Below are 7,443 nucleotides of genomic sequence, written 5' to 3' on the forward strand. Positions count from 1 at the left end.
TCCAAATTTCCTAGTCTTATAAATTTGTACAAAGTAGTATAGGCTTTATTTTGAGCTTGTATTTCGACCATTATCTTGGGCCGTTTCTTAGGCCAATTTTCATGGGTCATGTATTAGGCCAATTAGAGTAGGGTTTAAATAGAAAAGGAAGAGTCTAGCTAGAGTTACATTTGGGCCTCCTTGGACCCAATGCAACTCTAGACCATATGAAGATTTTTAGGGTTAAAGCTTGCACCTTGGCTGCTCATAGCACTATAAATACAAGTGATAGCCCCTTGTAAATCAGATTTGAATTGATAATGAAATGTTGCCCAAGTTGTTAGCTCATTTGTCTTCGAATTCTCACTTTCATGTTTGCACTTTTATTAGTGTTTTGCTTGAATCTTCTTAGAAATTGGCCACACCTCTTCTAAGCCTCTACCTCTCCTCTTCATTTCATCTTCTCCACACTTCAATTCATCCATTGATGTCACTTTCAAGTCCATTCTTCCGCAACATACAAAACTACAACAAAAAAAAGATGCCAAATCAAGCTAGGATTGCATTAAAATGGTTGGTTCTAATTGTTGAAAGCTTAAATAGTAGGAAATAGGAAGAATCTATTCCTATTGGTGAAAAAAAAGAGAAAGAAAGAAAAAGAAAAAAGAGAAAGAAAGATTCATGTTAAAATCATGAATAAGTAAAAAGAAAATGAGGAAAATCGTAAAGTCAAAAGGAAATGGTGATTAGATAACACATGTACTATAATTAGATTGTAAGTATGTTCTTCTTCTTTAAAATGTGCAATTTGTTATATGAAAAACCAATACTTTTTGGAAGCTCGACCTCATTATAACCCTGTTAAAGACCTTAACATTCATGCTTTTAATATGTTTGTGATATAAAGATGAAATGAAAAACAACTATGATTTGTTATTATTCAGTGAAAATAGAGAGCAACACTTACCTGTGATCATATGAGAAGAAATTCCTTAATGAATTGTCCTTTTATTATTTTAGTTTGATCCTGAAAGATGATTGTATCTATATTTTGCTTTATTTGAATTTGGAAGCAACACAAGTTTCTAATTTTTTTGTTGTTTAGTGAATAAAGTTGTTTTGATATTTAAATTTAAATATGATTTAGTTATATTGATTTACTTTGCTTGATTTCAAGCAAGATTATAAGTTGGGAGAGTTGATAAGTGTCATATTTTAGTAATATTTCATATTAAAATACAGCCACTTATGGATATTAATTGAAAAAATAACTATAATATGACCCCTAATTTATGAATTTAAACCTTCGCTAGTACAAAATATCCCAATGACGACACTTATTAGAAAATCTTCGTAAAAAAAAAAGCAATGGCAATTTTATAATTATTAGGGGCTTTTAACGACAGTTGTGCTAGAACCAACGTTAAAAGGGTTTCATGGTGGAAAGTAACGACGGTTGTGGCTAGAATTTTTGTTAAAAGGAGTTCAAAAAGGGAAATAACGATAGTTCATGTGAAGAACCATCGTTAAAAGTCACATCACATAATAGAAGTTCTCGCGCCCTCTTACTCCCACTGTCGTATTCTTCACCTTCCTCTCACCCTGCTCCGCCCATTGTTTGTGTCGCTGTGTGCCTGCTCTGTGGTGCTCTGAAACCCTGCTTCGCTTACTGTTTGTGTCGCAAGGTCGCAACCAGTCCGAACCACGCACTAGTTGTTGTTCCGAACTTCACGTCGTCACTACACCTACGAACCTCGCTCCCCACCGTTGCTAACCACTTTGCACTGCGGAACTGACATTTGAGGTTAGTGTTTTATTTACTGTTTAAGTTTTTAATAGATGTGTATATGTATGTTTTGATGTTCATGATGAGTTCGGGTGTCCGACCTTCATCAATTTTGATTTAGTTTTTGATGAATTGGATAATATTTTTATAAATGATGCATACAAGATAGGGGTGGAAAAATTCCGACAGTTTTGCTCCTTGTATAAGAAACCTCCTAACTATTTTAAACACATTATATATAGATTAGACAATTTCATTTAACATCTATTATTACTTATACATTACATAATGTTATGTGTTCTAACATGAAATCTTATTATTTCAGTGCATATGTTGAGTGAGAAGGGAAGTGGAAACCCGAAAAAGCTAATGAAGACCTGAGAGATGGAGCAACCCCTAACCAAGCCCAACCTTCCAGAAGGATGACCCGGAGTATGAAACAAGATCCAAGGCTAGGTCAAGACAAACCACTAGCCAGTACCTCAGAGCCATCATTCCTTAGAGGATCACCAGGAGCAGAGCCCAAGCAATGGGAGCTGAGCACCAACTAGTCTCTTTGTTTTTTATTTCATTATAGTAGAGTTCATATAGCATAATAGGGGGTGTATTTATCAAATTGGGCTTGTGCCAAGTCCATTAGGGTTATGAGGTAGCCCTAGCTTCGAGAAGCTAGGACTAAGGGGCGACATTGACCTAGTCAACCCGTAGGTTGCCCCCTTCTTCATTCCTTTTCTACCCCTCCCCCAACTTGCCCACCAAGGCACTCATTCCTATAAATAGGGTGTCTTGCCTCATGTATTGACACAATAGAAATTTGAAGAAAAGAAACTTTGTCAAAGTGATTTTGTGAGTCTGAGTACTCTAGTTTATCTGGGTCTTATCTTGGGTGAGTAACATCTCAAGTAGCGGCTTTTGCACCACTCATCTTGGAGCCTTTTCTTCTCCAAGTGGCGTGACTTCCTTCTTCTCCATAAGCTCTCTTCAACTCTTCCTCTTTTATTTTTATTTGCGTCTTCCATTCCATTCCTCTATATACATTCATGTTTGTCTCTTAATTGTTGGTTCTCTTGTCTTGTTATCTCCCTTTCCACCTCTTATCTTCGTCATCATTATCACCATATACTTGTCTTTTCTCTTTGCCCTTCTGAAGTGAACCTTCACACTTTCTTAACTACTTGGTTAAGTTCGTGTCCAGTGAGAATACTCTTAGGGTCCTCACCTTAAATTGTTAAACCCAAAAATCATAACAAAGTGAAACCAATTAAAATGTGCAATCCTAAAATCAACTCACGTCAAAAGCTTAGATGAACCTTAAGGTATTTAAAGTATATTTGTTCACTCACTTTAATGTGTGTCATTCATTCATTTAATAGAATTTATTTTGACTTGTAGTGCAATAAGCAATCTTGAAATTATGAGTGTGGTTACTATGCCAGGCGATGGATGTCAACTATTTGTGAGCTGGAATTGATAGAGGTTGGGATCAGGTAATACCTCAATACACTAAGACATTAAATTTGGTGTTTATTATTTATGGACTAATTAAAAAAATTTCAAATGTCACAATTTTTCAATGACTCACATCCGCTAGATCCTTAGAATTGACTGGAAAGTACTTATAAGTTTCTGACCCAAATGATAATGCTTAACATATTTGAATGCTAGGAATAGATTTGAAATGTTAATTGCTATCAACATCTAATCGTAATGCTAATTAGTTTTTATAAATATACGAGGAATCGATATTTAGGACACTCTCTTAATAATTTTATATGCGAGGAATCGATATAAATGACTTTTATATGGGCATCAACATCAATCTAAGGATAGAATATTACCATGCTACTCAAAATACAAAAGAGTAAGAATGATGGACCATAATCCCAATTTTCTCAATTGAACCAACAAACTCTTTGACTTACTTTCTTTACAATTCTTGCAATCATTATAACAAACTCCCGACAAACTTTATTATTTTGTTTTCTATTTAGTGAATCTTATACTTGATAATTTAAATGTTCATTGTGAGTTCGATATTCGTCCTTAGGGACAAATTATTACTTTTGACACGGTATACTAAAAAGAGTCATCAAACCTCTTTGGAGAAACAAAGTTGAATTGTCAAAAGCGCCTTCTCATCCAACTCGTCCCATTGCTTGTTGGTCATAAAGGTCGACTTCTTTGACTTATCCAAAGCTTTCTTTATCCATTTTGAGTAAGAACAACTCTCATTTGGACTTCCTAGATAGAAAAATTAATTTTTCCATCAAACTTCTTAATGTCAAATTTAGTAATGGTTGACATAATAAATTCTTAATTGAGTAAAAACTTTGACACCACTTGTTATTGTATATGTGGTTAGGGTCAATTTGTAGCAAAACTTATAGATCAATGGACATGTATTTTGTATAGAAAAGATATAAAAAAAATGGTGAAAAGCATGCCTAGAGCCCTCCAACTCTAGTTGCACCTCGAAGCAATGAAGAAAAGAGGAAATTTATAGGATTCTTGCAAAAAAAAGGAAGAAAAGCAAGTAAACAAGGATAGAGCAAAAAAAATCAATTTGCCTAATGCATGAAGAAAGGCTCAACAGATTGAGTTTAGAGAATAAAGCTTCATAAAAACACTCAATACGTTGAGCGCTTCAACATACACTAAGTGAATTCAAGCCAGAACAAATGAATCAAAGGGTTGCGCACATTCCAAAGGGTTGAGCATTGAGGATGGTTAAATATGAAGAAAGCCCAATTTCACTCAAGAAGTGATGGAAGAGTATCTCGAAGAACTCATTTTGGGCCTCTGACAAGGACTATTGCTAAAAGGTTGGAAGAAGAATAAGGAACTTAGAAGACTCTCTTTTGGTGGAGAATTAATTATTGATTGATCTTCCAATTTCTTTGGTCTTGTAAAAATTACACAAAGTAGTGAAGACTTTATTTTGGGCTTGTATTTGGGCCTTTTCATGGTCCATGTATTGGGCCAATTAGTGTAGGATATAAATAGAAAAAGAAAAGTCTAACTAGAGTTACAAATGGGTCTCCTTGGACCCAAACCAACTCTACACCATCTAAGGTGCACAAATAAAAATCTAGAGTGCAAATAGAAAGCATGGAGTGACAAGGAAGGAATGAAGGTCCACATGTCATCCCCTCAATGGAGAGGATTCCCGCCAATGCCAAAATGTCACTTATCTTCATGAAAATGGAAAGGATTCTCTCCAATTAAAGGAGGGCACTTGTCAACCTTTAATTTGAGAGGATTTGCTCCAATGAGAGAAAGTCAATTGTCACCATGGGAGTGGAGAGTTTTTAGGGTTCAAACTTGCACCTTGGTTGCCCTTAGCACAATAAATACAAGTGCTAGCCCTCTTATAAATTAGCTTAGAATTGATAAAGAAATGTTGCCTAAGTTTGTGCACAATTTGTCTTCTTTGCTCACTCTTTGTTAGCACTAGTTTTGTGTCTAGATTAAAGTCACTTAGGAGTTTGCCTTACTTCTTCCAAGTCTCTATATTCATCAACCAAATGAATCTTCTCCATTCAGTTTTCTTCATCCATTTAACCCACCCAAAGCATCCATCAAACTTATGCTACTATAGGGACTTAAAAGAGGTGAGGCAAACTCCTAAGTGATTCTAAGTTAGACCACAATGCTCTCATTTGTAGCTTTGCTTGACTTTTCTAAAACCTTCGAGCTAGAATGTAATGCATCGGGAGTAGCATAAGTATGATGTTGTTGCAAGGTGGTCACCCAATTTCATATTTCAGTGAAAAATTACATGATGCCCCTTAGCTACACCACTTATGATAAAGAATTGTATGCATTTCTGAGAGCCCTTCAATATTTGAGTTGCTAAAATATGAAATTTGAAAGGTCAGCACAATCTTAATAAAAGACATTCAAAGTGGATGGAGTTTTTGGAACAATTTATTTATGTAAATGCTTAACTTCCTCAAGATAAAAGCATTGACCATTTGGATGCTCACCGCCATAGAAGTCACACTTTATGGTCAGTCTTTGGCCTTAAGCAGAATTTATGCCATGTAGTTGTTGAGGCAACTTAGATATGTGTTTTGTCAGTGCTTCAGTCTATTGTGTCAAAATCTTGTTCTGAGACAAGATTACATCCGTAGTATTAAGATCAAGCACTCATTTCCTATGAACAATTCTACTATCATGTTGCATTTGATAATTTGTTGATATTAAATCTACAACCATCATGGTGCCTCCAGCTGCTGCATCTAAGATCATCTTTATATAAGGTCTTAGACCATTATGAAAGATGTTAAGATGAGCAATGTCTTCAAATCCATGATTTGTACACCTTCTAAGCCTCATCTTGAACTGCTCCCAAGCTTTATAAAATGGTTTATCTGGCCCTTCTTAAATGTGGAGCTATTTGACTTAGCTTTAATAAAGTGAGAGAGTGGGAAGAATCTATTCAGAAATTTTCTTCTACATCACTAGAGCTTGTTAAACTTTGATTTCAGTGTGACTTTAGCCACTCATTTACTTTGTCTGCCAATGAAAATGGGAATAAACATAGATAATCTGACTCTATATCATCTTCGTCAAATCCTATAGTCTCTATCAATTTATAGAAATTGGATAAATGAGTATATCGATCCTCATGATCCATTTCTGTGAATTGATGGTTGTTAATTAGGCTAAAAAATATTGGCTTCGTCTCCAATGATTTTGTTGTAGCTGGAACTACAATGCTAGAAAAATAATCTCAAGTGTTCTTCTTTGAGGATTTATCCTTCTTCCTTCAAAGTGGATTTATCCTACCTTCCATCTACCCCGTCATTTGTTATGTGGCTTGATTAATTTGAGATGTTTGAACTTGTAAAGAAGGTGAACTTTGCTTCAGTTGCTCTTCTTCTCTTTTGTTTAGTTTGAGCTTGTTCCTATCTTTTCTTAAAACTTTTTCTATATCCTCCTCAAACAACAAGTCTTTTGTATAGGCTTTACCTCTAATTAGCATAAATCAACACTACACTAAAAACAATAAAATAAAAATTGGTTAGAAAATAGATTCTACAATTAGACACTAATATGCATAAAATTATAGTATATACTCCTTTAGAATTATTTATACAACTGTTGATTTCTCAAACTAGTCTGCAACAATTATGCCAAAAACTTAATGGGTGTTTTGTTTCTTGGTAAATGGACTAGGTCAACTGTAGTACAACTAATAAGGGGTTGTCATATCTTCCGTGACTAGGTGGTAAGTGCAGCAGATTTATCTTTCAGTACAAACTGTTAAAATAATCATGAAAAGTTGTTCAAATAATGGCAAGTCAAACATAAAATAAAGTTGGTGAGGTTAAAACTTGGTGTAAAAAGAAGATGTTCTTAGATTTATGAAAGTGTTGGAATTGAATAAATTTTGTAAATCTCGTATACTCAGCTAGTTAAAAAAGCATGAGATTCCAATTCACCACTCCCTAAGGCCAAATCCAGTTAATTCCTTAATCATGGTTATCTAGAAATCAAACTCCCATAACCGATCCTTTAGCTTACAATAGTTTATTTTCTACATTAATGATGGAGCAGTTCATGCCAAACTCTTAATTGTGTTCCCAGACATTAAGTTATTTGGATTATTTGAGTTGGTTGAAAAGAAGAAAGTATTTTCCAATATCATTTAACTTCTAAGATCAATAATAATG

The sequence above is a fragment of the Phaseolus vulgaris genome, chromosome 5 (assembly GCF_000499845.2).
Source record: "Phaseolus vulgaris cultivar G19833 chromosome 5, P. vulgaris v2.0, whole genome shotgun sequence".
Classification (NCBI taxonomy): domain Eukaryota; kingdom Viridiplantae; phylum Streptophyta; class Magnoliopsida; order Fabales; family Fabaceae; genus Phaseolus; species Phaseolus vulgaris.